Raw genomic sequence first — 18,817 nt, 5'->3', positions numbered from 1 at the left:
AGGTCTGTTGTGGTGAAGAGAGAGCTGAGCCTGTAGGAAAAGCTCTCCATTTACTAGTCGATCTTTGTTCCAACCCTCCTTTCAGACACTTATGAGCAATAGGCAGTGACCATAAGAATAAAATTACACATACCAGTGACTGAAATGAGTATCCTCTTGGGTGTGGTTTGGCTCGGCTTTAGAGATAGTGTGAAGTGCTGGTGTAGAACTTGGACTAGAGTCACTAATCCTTTGCATCGAAAGGAGCCAGTGAAAGGAACAATGTTTTGATACAGCAGATGTCACCCTTGAGCACCAGCATCAAACCAAAACTAACTGCTGTTTGAAGACACCGCCGCTCTCCATTCGTGTTTGCACAAAGGACTTATAAAAATGGAACTTAAACAAATGTTGGCTGCTGACTGTGCATGTGTTAAAACGCCACATGAAATACATTCAATATGAAAAGGGATATTTCCTGGAGACTAATCCCTTATATAATGTCTATGGATTCCCATACAAAACCAAGTGTAAGAACATAGTGGCCTTTAGGGTGCCATTTCCAACTTTTCAGGATTCTGGTGGACCCGTGGTCACTGATATTGGGCCATGGCAAAGAGCAACTTTTCTGCAGTCTGCATTATTTATAGTTGGTTTATAAAACCTGCAAAGTGACAAGGCCTGTTGAGTTCAGAGACAATGTCCACATGCAGATCATTAAGCAGCATTTGGTTGCACAGATGTCTCTTCATAGATGCAAATCACAGCCAAATCCTTGTCAGACGACACCAGTTGGGTTTCAATATTGCTTGTTGCGTTGTGGTTTTGTTTCTGTCCATATGAGCCGTTTCTTTGTATACAGTCTATATCTGCTAAAATGCATAGAAGTCTGAGTAAGTCTGAATAGGAAGACATATGAATTTCAATGTATGTTCAACTTTTCAACAAAACAAAGACAAAAGAAAGGTGAGCCTCATTACACAAGCAGCACACCATGACAGCAAAAAATAACCGCGCAAAATTCAGTGAAATACATCACTGTGTCAAGCAATAATCTTAGATTACAGCAGCTACTTGTAAATCATATTTCACATTAACATTATCCAAACGTGTTCCCATCCCTTAATGTGCAAACTCACAGCATCATCAGGCGTTTCAGGATTTGATTGATGAGATGGTCAAAAAACAATCTGCCCCGCTGTCATCAGCCCATCAGTGATGACTGGGGTGATGGAAATACAGACGATGGAGGAGTCAGTGGTGCATTTTATGAGTTTTGACTCCAGAAAATATGGAAGACGTAGAAGAATACAGATACTTATCATACATACTGTATCAGCTGGAAGTTCTTACTAAATATGTGACTTTGATTTGCATTTTTCAAGTCTCTGTGAAGCACATAAAACAACGTTATAACTTATTTCACAAGTAAAGTCAATCAACCCCGCTCAAGAACTCCTCGATCAAGTGTTGAGATTGTTTAGCGGACGTCTACTAATTATATAGCAGGCTAGGTGTTCTGCATTAGTTACCATGGTGATCTACCCTTCTAAAAAGTGAACCAACGTAGCAATGAGTTCAACTCAAATTCAATTAAAAAAACTTTATTTGTGCCCAGGGGCCAATTCAAGGGCACACAGAGCAGTAAATAATCGACAGTGCAGCTATACTAAAAGTTTAACCAAAGATAAAGTGTCAACAAAGAGTAAAGCGTCAAGATCTAAGTACAAAGTTAAAAAAATTACAATAGACACAAAAAAAGAGTTAACCCTGAAGTCATCTCGCCAACCAGAAATCCTTCTTTGTTGAATAGACGGTTAACTTTACTTGTACAACTCTGGGAGCATCCAAGGAGCACATGAATGCATTAAGTGTCACATACAAAAAGTGGTTTTCTAGGTTCACCAGAAATAATTGTATAAAGAAAATATTACGTTTATACAAAGAATGTTATGGATCCCAACTCCTGCTTTGCTTGACTTTAAAAAAGGAGCCTTTTTGTTCTCTCCCAACAGACACTATCCATGCATGCGGAGACTTCTGTTAAATCCTTCTTCCTTTTGCATTTTTCTTTAAGATTAATTGCCAACTCTGTTCTTCTGCTTATGCAGACTTCTCTGGTGCAGTTGGATAAAAGCTCAAGTTTTGCATATTAGAGGCTTACATGAACATATTCAAACAACATTAAGGCTAAGATTTATGATCCAGGAAGGTCTTTGAAAGCGGATAAGGCACCAAAATACTGAACTGTGGTTTATGTTGCTGTACAGTATTACAAGGTTTTACCACTTGTTCCTTTTGCACTCATCTCTGTTTACAGATTTTACATGTGTGGACTCTGTAGAGAGTCTGTATTAGAAGACTTTCTACTCTTGGTAAAGTTGTATAAACATGATACAATTATGACGCTGATAGCCATATGGCCTAAATGTTATGTTTAATCTGTTATGCATAATGTGGTGGATATTTTACTGAACAATTAGATAATTAAAACACAAGTATTTTAAGTATTTATTTGCAGAGGAGCAAAAGGCTGTAAGCGTCAATCTTGTTCAGGTGGCGGTCTGAGCAGTACACACAACAATGTGATAAAGATTCTGACTCTTGAAACACTTTTTGTAAAGGTGCATGAGAGCATACGACCTTGTCCTTTTAGCAATTGTCATAAACTTGTGGGAGGTGGGCCCATCCTGTCCAGTCTGCCTGGTTAACATAAAAGGTGCAGAGCACCGGCGTGCTGACAGTTTCACATGATGTATCTCAGCTGTAAGTTAACTTCTTTTCTGTAGGGAAATCATTTTGATAGATGGTAGAATGATGCATCAGAGAATACATTTTCAGATAGTTAATTTTAATTTGCAAGATTATACATTTTCCATTACCAATAATATATGCAGGAATGTTCACTCTCTTCTTATCCAGAACTTCCACCAGATAACGGTGCATTGCCGATCAGCTCTGCTCCGTTCTCCCTCGTCTGTCCGTGGATTCCTGAGACAAAGAAGTTCCCACGGTAATTCAAGTATCACTTCGACAGCATGAGCTAATACGATGTGTATGGTATAAAACCCTTATGAACACAAATCTGGTAGAATTAGGAAGTTCCACGTCTTAGCTAAGCGATTGTATCAAACGGTGTTGAGACAGCCATAGCCTGCTGCCATCTTACATACCACTATAAGCAGGCAACTGAGCCAATCAGTGGTCATGCGAGAGATGCCGTTTATCCTGCTGAAAGTTGTACTTCAGATTGATTTTGAAACGTTTAACTTATTTAAGGTTGAAAACTTACATATTGTTGCTTTAACTTACTTTAGCATAGATCAAAACCATCACAGGAAGACACTGTCAGCACAGTGCCAAATGGTCTATCACACTACTATTATCATTCTGTCATCATCCAAACAATGCTGTTCCATATGCATATGCTGTTACCTGTTCAGATAACAAACTGAGAGAGGAGAATTATCACAGCTGCTCAGCTTGCAGGGCAAACATGGCAGTGTTTGTTTGTCATTGGGATCTATCTGTTTGCTGTGCCAGGTCATTACCTTCAGTTGAAAACTGTAAGTGGATGACCCTTTTACAAAGTTCCCCTGTCTGTGCGATTTCAGTGCCAAAATTGCCTCTGTTATTCATGTAGATTAGAAAAGGTGTGAGGCTCTCATATATCATTAAGTCTGAAGTACGAGTGTATAGGTTTTAGATGGGGACATTTTACAGATGATTATGCTTGTTTCCTTTGTATGTGTTTGGGCAGCAGGATTATTAAAGAGCTTGTTGTTTTTCGCTTTAAATATTCATAAGCCCACAGCGAAGTCAGTATCGTTTAAATCATTTAGATTGGAAAGGTGTGCAAACATTTGCATGATAGTTATTTGATGTTGTGTAGCTGGACAGAGGCCTGAAGTCATTCCTCAGCTGAGCAGAGATTTACAGTCGAGTCAAAGCTGTCAGTGTCAAGATGCTTTTTTGTAAAAGCGCTAATGGAGCACAAAGAAAGGACATCTGTGGAGGTTGATGTGGATTTGGGAATTGGCCATGGCTTCCATTGGACAGGAAGCTATGACAAATCAAAGTCATTTGAAACCCGTACTCACAAAGAGAGCGAGTATGCAATAAGAGGTGTGTATATGTAAGAATCCTGAAGCTGAGGTCAGAGGAGTGCGTCACCTGCAGGTTTTTCCACTTTCTTTTTTGAAATCGATGTATTATTAAGTTAAATTGTTATATCCAGGGAGCCACGTTTTGATGTTGGGGGGGGGGGGGGGGGGGGGGAACACCTGGGTCATTAATTTCCATTCTGTAAGAACAGGCCCCACTTGTGGGAGAAAGTGGGAAAGAGACAGAGGGTGCTTCTCATGTCTCCTATTTTTCGTTTCCTCGCTCTTATCCGATTGAACTTGAAGATTGAGGAAACAACTCTGAGGATCGAAAGGGACATTGTTTCACGTGATGCTACAGAGACAGGAGGTCGAATGTCTATTTCAATATTAAACATTATTTATGTTTCTGAAAACTTGACTAATATTTGATTGGGCATGGTTTTACTCTCATTTATATGACAGAAAAAGTCATAGTAAAAAGTGTTTTCAGCTTACATTGTCCACTGTTGAGGATGTCAGTGGGTGATCATTGACAGCAACGTTTTCAAAGTCATCTATGGATATTTTCGTCTGCAGGAGTAAAGCATCCCTGTGGATAATGTCGTTTTAGCAGCTGGTGTTGAGGGCTGGCAGTGAAGCAGGCAGTGAAGATCAGCTCAATAATAACAGAATAGAATTTTACAGCTCACAAACATGGCAGCGAATATAAACACATCTGTGCCTGGAGCCAAGTGGGACCAGCTTGTGCAATTATGGAACCAACTCCTGTTCATCTCATGTACATACCGTCCTTGATATATACTGTATTATTCTCCTGAAGTCACGTTTGATCACATGTCTTTTGGTGACATCTCATGTGTGCAGATTGTTAAATGGCAGGTCTCATAGTCTGGAGTCGTGAAGTGTGTACATTTAGAGGATTATAATGATATAGTCACATTAGGTACCAAGTAAAATGCAAAATAAATGAGATACATGAGTTAACAAACAGAGATGATACATGACAACTCCATTAAAATAGAAGATACAACTTAAGAACTAAGTGTCTTTTATCTCCATTTTCCACATTGTTACAAGAGACACAACAACAGAAATGTGGATACTAAGTCCAGCTTTGATAAGGTACATCATAACGCAGTGTGAGAGTTTGCGATCCCCACAGTCCAACTGTTCTCTCCAAGGGTGGTGCAAACAGTGTTTGTGTCCCTGCATCAAGCCCAGCACAATGATGTGAACTAGATAAATCAAAGATGCCATTCAGCCACCTGTCTCAGACAAAATGCCCAGTTTACTCTCTTCTTTGTTATCATCAGCGTGCACAGAGAGGCCGGCTGCTGGCTCCACTGAACTGCCAGGGATCTCTTTTGTTGTCTGCTGAAATGTGACACTGATGACCGAGCGGGGGGGTGGGGGGGGAGCGATATCACAGTCTCGTCTTTTATCCTGTTTTTCTTTACTTTGCCATTCAGGAAGTGTCACAGAGAGGAGATTAGCGGACACATTTTCCATCTTGCCGTCTTGTCACACTTAAGTTATTGGATTGGTGATGTGAGCAGATCCGAGAAATGGGCCGAGAGAGTATTGATATGTATCAAAGTGTTTGGCGCTTCAGCATAGGAATATTACAACTATGTTCTGCCATTGACTAAAGCACAAACTACTTTTATAATCATTCAGTGAGAAAATGTCTATCTTTTCTAAAGTCTGACACATAGAATTCATCAAATAATTTAGTGTCACTCAAAACCATGGGAGACATTTTCAGTGGCGTAAAGGAATACAGAATGAATCAATAAGACTATCAGCCTCTCACAGCTGGATTGTGGTCATTCTATGCCATGGGGTTGTAAAAAAAAACATCTTTATTGTCCTCTGAAAAGGTAGAGAATGCAAAGAGCCCATTCAATTTGATGGGTTTTTTTGTTTTTTTTTCAGAAGATCCACTCACACTCGATGCTAATGATGAGAAAAGTGACTCAGAAATCAATCCAGGGACAGATAACTTGGGTAAGTAATCGGACTGAGGAGCTTCTCTTTCTTGGACCCACAAAAGAGAAATGGTGAGCAGCGATGTAATCAAACAAGGTCAGTGAAGGGCCATATATTTCTGGAACCAAATGGAGTCTGTCACTGGTTTACTAATGGGCTCTTGACTGAGAGCGGTGGGGGGGGGGGGATCCTGGACTGCAAGACTAATTTCATTTTAACCAGCCGCCTGCAGCTCTTTGTACATCAAGACAGATCTGCAATCAACTCTGTCTTGTAGATGGTATTGAATTTTTTGCCAGGGGAGATGTGTCTCTGGTATCACTCACAAAGGTGCACATAATAAATGCTTTGTCCAGTCTGACTGGTGTGTTAAATACTTTACTCAACGGAGAAGCAGCTATTGGTATCAAGTTGCAAAATAAACAAAAAAAACAAAAACATGTTAAGTTGATTTTGGCTACATTCGACACAAAACATTGTGCTATTTCATGTAAACCAGGCAAACTGAAAAAAAGAAGAAGTGAAAATGTAGAGTGAAAACTGTGCTCATGACTTGGAATGAAGTTGGCTTAAAGGTCTCAGTTCAGTGTGCCTCAGTTCAACTTCTGCACTGTCAACCAATTTGCACATTTCAAATGTTGTTGCTCTTGAAGGCAGAATGTGCAACTTTTCACACATAAATACAGCAGAAATCAAGCGTATCCTTGAATTGCCCCGAGGACAAATACGTTTTTTGATTTGAATTGAAACGTCTCTTTGAGTGATTACTGACGAGTCCCGCGAGCTGTACTGTTGTCTGAGCTGTTTTTACATCATGTTTACATGGAGGGGACAGGCATGTGTATAAAGCTGTTTTAGTCAAAGACCAGAGCAAACATTGTCTACTCACTGCTTATTTGGATGCCATGTTAGTGTCTTTAGTTTACGGTCATTCAGTAACAAATTCATGTGTAACATGAAGGTATAAGTTAAGTGTGCTAACATTAGCCTGCTAACACAACAATGCAGTACATAGGCATTTGCAGCTCGAGTAAAGGACAATTTTGTTTTCCATTTGCGCTTAATTTGGTGCTTCATTATAGTACGTTCTAATGGAGGAGGCGAGTTGGAGGAGAGCGGAGGCTTCAGAATAGTAAAGGTGTCTTCAAACAGCAGTTTGTTTTGGTTTCATTCTAGTGCGAAAGGGCAACATCGACCCAGATGAAAAAGTCACAGATTTTTCTTTTCGTCTTAGTGTCTGTAAACTGTTCGGGTTTACAGAGTGTAAAACACAATATTCCCCAGAAAGGAAAAACAAAAAGTGCTGTGTCACTTTTAGCTGAATGAGGATACATCAAACAGTATATCTTGAAATTTTTCACTGTCAAGAAATAAGAAACACAAAGTCAGTTCAAAGTCAAAACCCCTTTAATCTAAATGTCCCTTTTCTTTCAATCTAGTGTTTCATTTTGTTCAGAGAGGAAGCGAGGCAGAGCAGGTTGAAGAGTGACGAACAGTGAAAGAAAAAACAGGCGAACTGGCTGCCGTACGCAAGAAATGTTATTTTATGACAACATGAACCATATCCATAAAAAACGTTATTATATCTCATTTGAAAGTATACACTCAGTGGAACTATAAACTTAGTTAAAGCTGTAATTTCAATTCCTTTTTTACCATCTGGAAGAAGATTCAGGGTCCCTCACACCAGGCTGAACTGCCATCAACACTTCATTGTGCTGATGTAGGTTAATCTTTTGAATAACAGGTAATACGGGGCGATGTGCCAAGGGGCCGTGCAAGATGTTAATATGCCACTGCTGCAGGAAGGTGTTTGATGTGGAAGTGTGTGTTCAAGATCAGTTTTCCTTTAGGGGTCAAAAAGAATCCTATCTTATTATATTTATATAACATAATGGCATCATTGAAGTTGTAGTATAAAAGCTTTTAAGTACGCCACACTGTGGGAAGCTGCGCTGGAAATCGGGCCTGATATCACCCTGCATGTGTCCCAGCACCATATTCAACATGCAGTATGCAAACAAGCAACACCAGCACTATGCATATTTTTATGACACAATCTTGGCAGGCGGAGGCAGAGAGCACGTCAAAATATGGCCTCGGCCCAATGCGGAGCTCCTGGAGGAATTCCAGCGGAGCCAGAATCAATCTGTTACCAGCTGCAGCTGATCCCGGACATAATACAAGGTTCAAGCGAAAAAACAAACATAACAAGAGCAACCTGTGAAACGTGATTTTTGCCTTGATTTAAGACGGCTAAAATATTGAAATGTGGATCCTTTTAAATCTGTTCATTTTTTTTTGTTATGCAGCGAGATGGTGCTTTAGCAGTAAATCATCCTAAAATGGTAAATGTGTATGTATGGGGTCTTGTAATTTACATTTTCTCTTACAGCACATCCCAAACCATTAAGAAGTAATGAGCTCATAGGAGCCTCTGGGTGTTAATACCAGCTAACTATCCATCATAACAACACACTTTGACATGAGGACACTTATGGTGGGATGCTGTCACATCTGTTTCTGCAGAGCTTGTTATGATTTGAGTGTGGATGTATCATAACGACAGCCTGCAGTTAATGTGTTTCCTTTAATGTATCGGTGTATTTCCTGGATTTGTGTTTGGGAATGAGAACGGACATTTGCTGGATTTTTTTTAACTTTTGCTTTAAAAGAACTCCGGAGAGTTTTTTTCTTTGCGGAAAAAATTGCACCACCACCAAAGTTCAGCGGAGAGAAACGGGGTCACAGAATGAAGTTCTGACCACTGAAGCTCAAAATTAAAGCACATGGTGGAACAGTGTGGGAGCAGCTTATTTCATGGGCTAGCAGCAGACAGTTTCAGGACTTCCTACCAACTGGAGAGCATACAGCGTGTGTGTGTGTGTGTGTGTGTAGGTGTGTGTGTGTGTGTGTGTGTGAGGGTGTGTGTGTGTGTGTGTGTGTGTGTGTGCGTGTGTGTGTGTGCAGCAGCAAGCTGTTCTAACCCCCTTTTTCCTCACTTTTCCATCTGTCACACTGCTCGGTCGCTGTGAAAAAAGTCTATATCACTCAACAGCAGTTGCGGAGGACTCGCTTGTTATCAGGTTCACACCTGTCCAACAAAATCCTCTGAGTTGAATATCTGACCATGACCACGCAACAAAGATCAGCTCAGAGGAATACTTCCATAGCTCTTCAGCTGTTGTTGTGAAATTGTTAAGGTAACATCATCAAATCTGGATTATTTTCTAAATGGTCAAAAGGGAGCGTGCATCACCTGCTTCACTGCGTTTATATGAAAGGTTAACCACAGCTTGTACACATCTTTAATACCTGCCCTCCCCTTCTGTCTGTATTCCCTAAACTCTGTCATCCGCTGTAAGAGCTCCTTTCAGTATAACCCAAGAGAAAGCTGACTGTGCAGGGTTTCCAATCAATCTGTTCCACTAAACGTTTGGTTCATTCAGCAAGCCCTTCACTCAAATTTGTTGACCTTGTAATGCACATGTAGCGCTCATTTTCCACCTTTCACTTTCGCTTTCCGACTTCATGTCGAATTCTTTATAATTACCGCCCCACGGCCTGCCCTCAGTGGAAACCTTCAAATGGAAGGAGTGTGGAGAGTGGATTTGGCCATTATCGTTCAAGCAGCTCCAGTGAATACTGAAAGAAAAGATCAAATGTGAAGCAAATAAACAGCGTGGTACATGCATTTTCTTTATTTTTTTTTTATCATAATCTGGTACACCGTATCAGAACATCACCCCATTCTATGAGGTCACTTTCATGGCTTGATTTTAAAATAGCTTTCAGAGCAACATATTCTACACTTCAAGTGAATAAAGTGAATAACACATTAAAGGGAAACGCTTCAGAAACTGGGTGAAAAATGGAGTCAAATGAATTTGAAAATACAAAAAGGAAAAATTCAGTAATTTTGAATTTAAACACACAGTATATGATATGAACTGCGAGGGGGCTCTCACTCAAAACATAAATACAAAATGACATTAAGTTTTATCTTGTACTTCTATGAGGCACTGGGTCAACCACTGCCAAAACTTCGACTTAAAAAAAGTTGCATAGAATCCTATGGAGTTGATCCTCTTACACACATGGATAATCCCACTGCTGCCTCATTCACCAATCCATAACGGTCAGTCTCTTCAGAGTATATGGCAAGCTTTTGACACATAAATCTCTGCCATATTGTCATGTACTAGATGACAAGAGTTTGTTCTGTCCTGAAACAGGACACCTCATTTACAAAAGCTCAATCTCCTAAAAGCAAAAACCCTTAGACCTTTACCAATCAACTTTTTTAAAGCTCGAGCACAACCTCAGCTGTAAGAGTCCCCTTAGGAAGATATATATCTGTACAGTCACACAGGTTTGATTTATACTACACATGCCATTGTACAATATGGCCACAATCAACTAAACTTAAAAACTTAGCTTTCCTTCTCAGGCATAGAAAAAAAGAAATCTCAATGTAATTCAGTTTTTTAGACATCTTGTTTGAAGAAGGACTTTAGTTGCTTTGACGATCATTCTTCAATGGCTCAGACGTCACAGTCTGTAAGAAATGTTCAGACTTTTGTTGTTCAGGTGGATATTACAGCACAAAGTGATTTATAGAAGACATGTTCATGCAACCATTATAAATGAAAAAAAAAAGATGTTTAAAATGTTGCCTTTAGTTGAGATTAAAAAATATATATACCGTAAATTTCGGACTATAAGCCGCTACTTTTTGTCGCGGTTTTTAACACTGCGGCTTTTAAAACGATGCGGCTTATTTATGGATTTTTCTTGCGGGACAATGAGCTTGTGCCGCAAAAACATTTGACTTCGTCACATCGGATCTTAATATCAGTCATTTTGCGCTTTATGCACGCACCCTCATCATGGAAAACACACGGAGAAATACATATGATGCAGCTTTCATGTTAAAGGCGATCGACCTGGCTGTCAAAGAAGGAAATAGAGCTGCTGCACGTTAAGATGACACTGACAGCGACAACAGAGACTGAGGAAGAGAGTAATGAAGTCATTCTGAGGCAGTGAATGGATGGACTTTTTCCTGTGAAATATATTACGGTAATCTTTTTCATCAGCCGCGTTACAGACACTGTTTGATAAAGGATTTACAGTAGGCTTCATATTTGTGTTACCAGTAGTACGTATTTCATTAAAAGTTAAAAAAATGTCTTTGTGTCACGTCTTTCTGTGTAAATAGCTCTTGTTATAACGTGGACACCTGCGGCTTATAATCAAGTGCGGCTTATATATGTACAAATACATTTTTTTACCTATTTTTAGCCGGTGCGGCTTATATCCAGGTGCGCTCAATAGTCCGGAATTTACGGTATTTAAGAGGTTGAATTAGAATTAAGAGGGTCAGAAATGAAAATAAGAGAAACTCATCTCACTCTGCATTCAGATTAGCTTCAACATATACTGTGTAAAAATACTAAGTCTTTCTACTAATTACACCCCAGCTCTACACGTGTTATTCCTCAGATGATCACATTCAAGAAACAAGTTGGCTGCTTCTCACGAGTTAGCTCCGCTGGGCTGTCAGGAAGCCGTCATCAGGCGCCTAATTAGTTTCCTCATTTGGACTCAAAATTCCATCTGTGGGTCTTTTGGCAACATCACAGTGGTGCTGATGTTGAGAAAGTAGGCCAACATAAACAAACTAATCTGTACACACTCCTGAACTGTAGCCTCACTCTGTAACTTAAAACAGTCTTTTTCTTCTAAGGAATGAGTTTTAATTATTGACCAGCAGAAATCTTTTCCTGCTGGCTAAAAGCTTGGCCTTTTCCTCCAGTCTGAGCTAACAGTGTCCTCCTCTCCATTATGCTCTTATCTCTCCCCACCGAGGTGGCAGGGAAATTTAATTACTTATCTCCAACTTCATTAGCTCTCTTATCTTTGCAGAGGCACATATCAAACAAAAAATTCCCTTAAACATGCTCCCCTATTCCCAGCCTTTTCTGTGAATAAGTTATTTTTGCAAAGCACAAGAGGACCGAGTGCATTTGATGAATTCTAATATGGAGAAAAAAGATTTAATTCCTTTTTATTTATATGGCATGTTGAGCACTTCCTGCTTTCAAGCCGTCTGGGGTCAGCTTTGCTCTCGTTCTGTGGCCAGTCTGAATTAGCAGAAAGGAAATGCACAATGCATTCAACGACTCATGTTTTAGAGATTAGCTTGGAACTTTTATTTTTGAAATATTAATATCAGACAGCTCGCATGCTATTTGATCAATCTTGTTCGCATTGAATAGTAACCCAAATGTGTTAACAATATCCTTCAAGCCAGAGGGTTGTACTGAGTTTCAGCACAGCTGGGTTTCTGTTTTAGGCATGAGGCTGTAGGCAGACTAGATGGAAGAGAATCGAACAGAAAGCCTTTATTGTCTTTACACGTGCCATGAAAAGGCAGGAGCTTCACCTCACAGCATGTCCAACAGCATGCAGTGTGACATTAAAAGCTTGATCCATTTGTTTCCTATACTGTTGAGTCCGCACAGCATGATTCACTTTCCCTTTTCTCACTCAACAGAGCTTAGGAGCTTGTCATACAAAGTTATCTGTGATTGAAATGTCACGCTTTTACTATTAAGCAGAGACAAAACTTGATTTGTCCCACTGGCAATACGAAGCATAACCTGTTTCTCTTCCTTCAAAATAAAAGCTCTATGCAGTCATACTGTTTTAAAGGAGAAAATTCAAAGAGCAGAGAAGTAAATATCTAACATAAATGGATAGCTTTGTTTAGCGTCCATGCAAACAGTGACGTTTGAATCCACAATTGGAATGATTTTATCCAAGAGCAACGTGTGGCATAAACTCAATTAAGTAATCAAACTGCATATTTTAACAGCACCAGATTAAAGAGAATACGGGCTGTTTAATAATTTATGTTAAGGGGAAATGATGAACTGTAATGCATTATTATTTCCTTTAGGGAGTTCATGTAGATTTTCCTTCTCAAAAAGAATAGACTAAATCCTGAATTGTCCCTTTTTACCCCTCAATGACAAAATAAACTTAATATGAACTTTCCTCTGTGTTATGTATCCAGAAGCATTTTAAGTTTTTAAGGACAAATTGAACCTAAATTGTTGAGTGCAGTATAAACACTCATGAGCAGCAAACAAAACTATCCGAGGGAAATTACACTGCTGATATAAACTTCTGACCATGAATGATTTATACTTGAAAAAACAGTTGAGCTGAAGAAAGTTTTAATTTTTTTTAAAATAATTTAGACGGAGCATAAACAGTCCCTTGGAGACCAGTCAGATTGATTTAGCATGATATGGATGCTATACTGCTACTCCCTTTGGGCGGCCAGATCAAAGAGCTCAAATACGGCACCTCTTATCAAAACAGTATGTCACTAAATTTGCAACATCTGTCAAGACTGGAAATAGGGGAATGGACCCAAGTGTAGATAAAAACTCATTTATTGAAACTAAAACTCAAACAAAAGTCACTCCTAAATGTCAAAAACAGGGCGCCATGAGGAATGATGGAAAACAACTGACATTAAGGGACATTCAACAATTATCTGACAACGAGAGGGAAGGAACACTGAGACTACCTAGACACAGGAGTAATCAAACACAGGTTAGACTAATTATACAGGTGAAGACAATGAGGGCAATCACATGAAGCAGCAGGAGCAAATTGGGATTAGGTGTCTTGCCCAAGGACAGAATGGACATGTGGCTGCAGGAGTGTTTACTAATGTATTACCCAATGACAGCATGTGACTTGTCATATTTCATTGATTGCAAACAAACGTAGAAGTAATAGTCATATTAAACATACAACAGTATGGAAATTTATTGCAGTTCTGTTTACTCCCAACAGACCTTCTGTCACAAAGCTACAAGTCTAAGTACACAGTGTGCCAACTGTGTTAATTAGAGCTTCACGGCTAACTAAAACAAACTCTCGGATTTTTGTTTTTTTTGTTGATGATGAAAACTCAGACACTATAACAATAACAACTCCACAGAGGTAGGCTGAATTAGACTGTTGCTATGGAAACTGTCCAACGTGTATTATGCTAATGGGGTTGCTGTTCAGAGAGAAACGAAAACTTCAAAATAATTTTCTGGGAAATGAATGCATATGGCAGATCAGTTTAATTCAACAAGAACATTCACATCCGAGTAAAAAGGAGGAACAGAGGAAAACAGCCAATTTGTTCTACATGGATTCTTATTCCTGCAGAGGTGAAGACTGAACATGCTGAATCTCATGTACTGACTTTTCTCTAAACAGAGGACTTTCTGATGCTCTTCATTTGCTGATCATACCCTCGTTATACAGTATTTAGAGTGTGTCAGACTTTTGGTTGTGCCACGGTACTTACATTTTGGTAGAAAAATAAAAACTGATGTAACAAAGTTTCTTTGGGGTGATGTTTATTTAATCTTCATGTGGGTAAGCAAGAGCACAGGGCTACTGTGCGTCTCGTATACTTTAATGTCTGTCCGTAGCATAGCATGACACACACTGACTGAACAACGACCACAGACATACCTCACTTCACTTGTCTTGTACTCACATATTATACTCTTCTCCTCGTTTTAAATGTGCATTTGTATTTTGTCTTTTTTCTTTTTTTTCTGCCTTGTAGCAAAAGCGTCCGCCCTTGGGGGACAAATGAAGTTGAGTACTCCTTTTCAACAAATTTTAACAAGTCTCAGTGCTCCCTGAAACATTTCTGTGAAGTTTTCTTTTCAAAATCCACTCTGTTTCTGTATTTTAGCAAGTGTGTAAGACTCTTTACTGTAGCTTTAAATTTAAGAGCGCTATGTTCGACTACGGCCCACTTGACAGCGATGTGGCTTTTCTTTCTATCAACAAGCCCAATTGCTCATGGTGGAAATGCAGACTCAGAGGGCAGAACAAAAGCATAGCTGTTGAGTGAGTTTCACCCACCTGGGGGAGGGATTACTGCCCTTTGTGATGTCATAAAGGGAAAATCTCCAAACTGCCTGTTTGAGCACACATTTTCTGAAAAGTGTAGCTGGCAAACGAAGGAGAGGATGGATTTTACTCATAAGAAAAACATAGACACATTTTGCATAGAATATGACCTATTATCACTCTGCAAACCGTAACCATGAGCAACCTGAAAGGCAAATTACAAAATATAAATGAAGTTGGCCTTCAATTAAATCATGTACAGTACATCATCTGACTCACAAGTAAAGGACTTAACGGCCTTGTATGTCTGTATTTGATTTAATTCTTCTCAAAGGTTGAGCCTCCACAGGCTGACATCCAGTTTGATGTTGCTCCATGGTTTCAAGAATCTATTAAGTGTGATCCGTGTGCTACATGTGCATGTTTGCTGTGCCTTCAAACCCAATGTTTGTCCCTCATTGATTTAATCATATTTGCATTTCTTTTCATCCTGTCCAGAACATTGTGCATCATTTCTCGTTAGCACACTTAACCTGACAATGGATACCTGTGAGTGAGCATGTTTACTGTAGAAAATATAAATTAATGGTTCATTCCAAATGCAGAAAAAAAGCATGTCCAAAGAAGTGAGACATAACGTGAAGGATGAAAGATCAACAACACAAGTGGAAAAACACATTCATGTATGATGTATTTAATGAGACTTAATGAATCCTGTGTAATACAAACCTATGTTGTAATAAAATATCCTGCAAAACAAGAAAACACAGGGTGGGCTCTACAGCAGTCTCAACGGGCCTAGCCTCAGGACCCATCCCTAACTCCTCCTCATGAAAAAATCCCGGCACAAACTGCAGATATTTTTTTTTAAAACCAATCAGATTTGTACGATGAAATGAATGTTGAAAAAGCGCTTCATAGACCTTTTCTTTCTTGTAAATATTTATTGTGCTAATTGCTGAGGATCTTATATTTCTAGATAGATAGATAGATAGATAGATAGATAGATAGATAGATAGATAGATAGATAGATAGATAGATAGATAGATAGATAGATAGATAGATAGATAGATAGATAGATACTTTATTGATCCCGAGGGAAATTCAAGTGCTTTATTGTTTTTTAGAGCGACTGTAATAAACTTTTTTTTTACTCTGGGATTAATCAAGTATTTCTGAGTTTTGACACTTATTTTCTAGGCACACATTGGTGACCCACTGAATATGGCTCCGCTATTTCCCACCAGTTGATAAATGCTGCACTCGACCACATGGAACCACAGCTACACGTTCAACTTCAGAAAACATTAAAAAATGGTATTTTAATAAATTTAGTGATCAAATATATGTATAATGTATTCATCTTTAGATGAAAAGATGAGAAGAATTGTGTGAATTGCATTCATGGACTGTTGTTAAATGTCCTTCCTTATCAGAGTATTTCCTATAATGGGTTTCATTTGTCCTAATGGATCTAGTCTGCATCAAATGTGCAAATCAACCTTTTTACCTGTACGTCTTTCCTGCTTCATCCCAATCTCTTCCTCTTTAGCTCTTTCAGTAGTCTTTGTAGGGGTTTGGTTCATGTGATGATTTAGTCCAGTCTGAATGACCCTGGCCCAATGATTGTGAGCTTTCTGTGGTTCTGAAACATTTCAGTCATGAGGGTCGATTAAGTATGCATTCCCGCTTTGTAAGGCTAAAACTGCAGGCATTGCTGTAACACAGAAAAGAAGCATGTGACCAGGTGATCAAATTTCCCCGTTATTTTCACCACAATAGCGATGCAGAGTCTGAGCTGAACTACAGGTATGTGAACTAGATTTACTACATTTACTACATTCACTACGTTTCTTACTGACCTCGCACATTCAATGTGTTAGATCGTCAGTTCACATTTTGGACAGCCTGGTTATTAAGTGCCTCCAGTCTGATTAGTTAAATTATGCTAAAATTGCATTTTCTGTAGACAGCTTGATGGATGATTCAAAATCGCCTCCACCACTCTGCATCGGTCTGATCTGGAATGCATTCTCGGATAATAAGATTTATTTAAATCGATTTTGTGTTTATTTCTCTGGAGATTTACTGTTTTGTTTTTCTAATAAATCCACCACTATAACCTTGTACGTGCACATACAGGAGATCATTATCACCTCCTAGTTGGACTTCCTTACGTTATAAGAGACAAGAAGAAAGTGGTCAAAAGAGCTGGAAAAAAATAATTTCAATGTATTTGAAAATAAATGTAATTAGCTTGGTTTTTATATTTACATATAAGATAAGCCTTTAATCATCCCACAACTTTAAAGACATTTACAGCATTTCAGCATTAAAAAGCAATGATTACGGTGGCCAGTAAGGGTCAAACACTCAGCAACTGATGAAACAGAGGTATGAGGGATGAACGACCATTGAAAAATATTACCAGGTTAATAATGATACAAATCTTCATGCACATAGGTGGAGTATTCCTTAAAGTTGACTATTTAATGTTAATAATTAAGGAGGGTTAAATACACAAGCAGAGTCAGATTCTGAGATTCTCTTTTAAAGAGTTAAAAAAAAAAAAAAGAAACACCGGCTACTTGTGCTACTACTATTTTAAATAAGAAAACCCCAAACACGCACAGGTTGTTCTCCATTTAACAGGCAGAGTTGTTAAAGAGGAAAAAAGGAAAAAAGAAAAGACTTCATGTTTGAAAAGGCTAACAGGAATCTAGCACTTTAAATTATGATGAGCAGAGAGAAAGCTCTTAGAACAACTAAAGATAGCGATGAAAATAACACGACAGTTTGTACTTCATCAGTGGGGCCCTTGTGCTGCATTCATGTCACACTGGATTAACTGTGAATAAAACCTGCTTATTGGGAAATGGGAGTAATTACAGTCTGAACAATGTGTGTCAGTAATATTTAATGGTTAATTCCTCAGGTTACTTTCAAAACAAAAGCATCACATTAGTTTAACAATTCAGAGTTGACGTTGTGAAATATCATATTCTAGTTACCAGTAAGTTTAAAAGCATTTTTAGACTGATTATAATGTTTGGTTTAACTTATTTTGTGTCAGTAATTTAGTAATTTAACAGAAAGTAAATCTCAGTAACAGACCAAAACCAAAGCAATGATGCTCAAGAGTTCAATTTAAACCAAACCTGCCCTCTTTCTATGAGTCATAACGAAGTCAAATCTTACAGTTTTTGTGATTATTTTTTAACTGGTCGTAAAACGTCTAAACATATTATTTATGTCTCTTTATGTCCTACAAAAAAACAAACCAGACCATCATTTGAAAGATGATCTGTTTATTTGTCATTGTTTATGTCTGTAACCCCTGCCAGGGGCCACTGATCGTGAGTTCCTTTTAGGAGCTTTAAACATCAAATGAAATTATATCAGTTATTGTAACAAATTCCCATCCATACATCTATTAGACCCCTGGAAAAGAGTGCTCTGTAGCAAAACATAAAAACAGTTATAAAGAATGGCATGGAATCACATGTCCATACTTGCAAACCATGTTTATTTTAATGATATCACATGATGTCATTCGGGGGCCCGGGGGACTGGAGCTGAGCCCAGCTGTCACTCGACCAGAGGCTGGGTACACTCTGGACTTATCATGTCCTTACATCAATGTTGTGAATCTATAATAAATGTCCAAAAACCCATTTGGAAAAAAAGACATTTCAGAAAGGCCTTAAATAGTTTTTTGTACTTAAATTAATCCAGTCCTGAGAGTTCATTGATGCTTTACAAAAGGGAACTGCCAATAGCTAATGGTGCCTTCAAAGCTG

Source organism: Symphodus melops (genome assembly GCF_947650265.1).
Source record: "Symphodus melops genome assembly, chromosome: 3".
NCBI classification, from domain to species: Eukaryota; Metazoa; Chordata; class Actinopteri; order Labriformes; family Labridae; genus Symphodus; species Symphodus melops.
The sequence above is the reverse complement of the archived record's forward strand: the minus strand, read 5'-3'. Positions refer to the sequence as shown.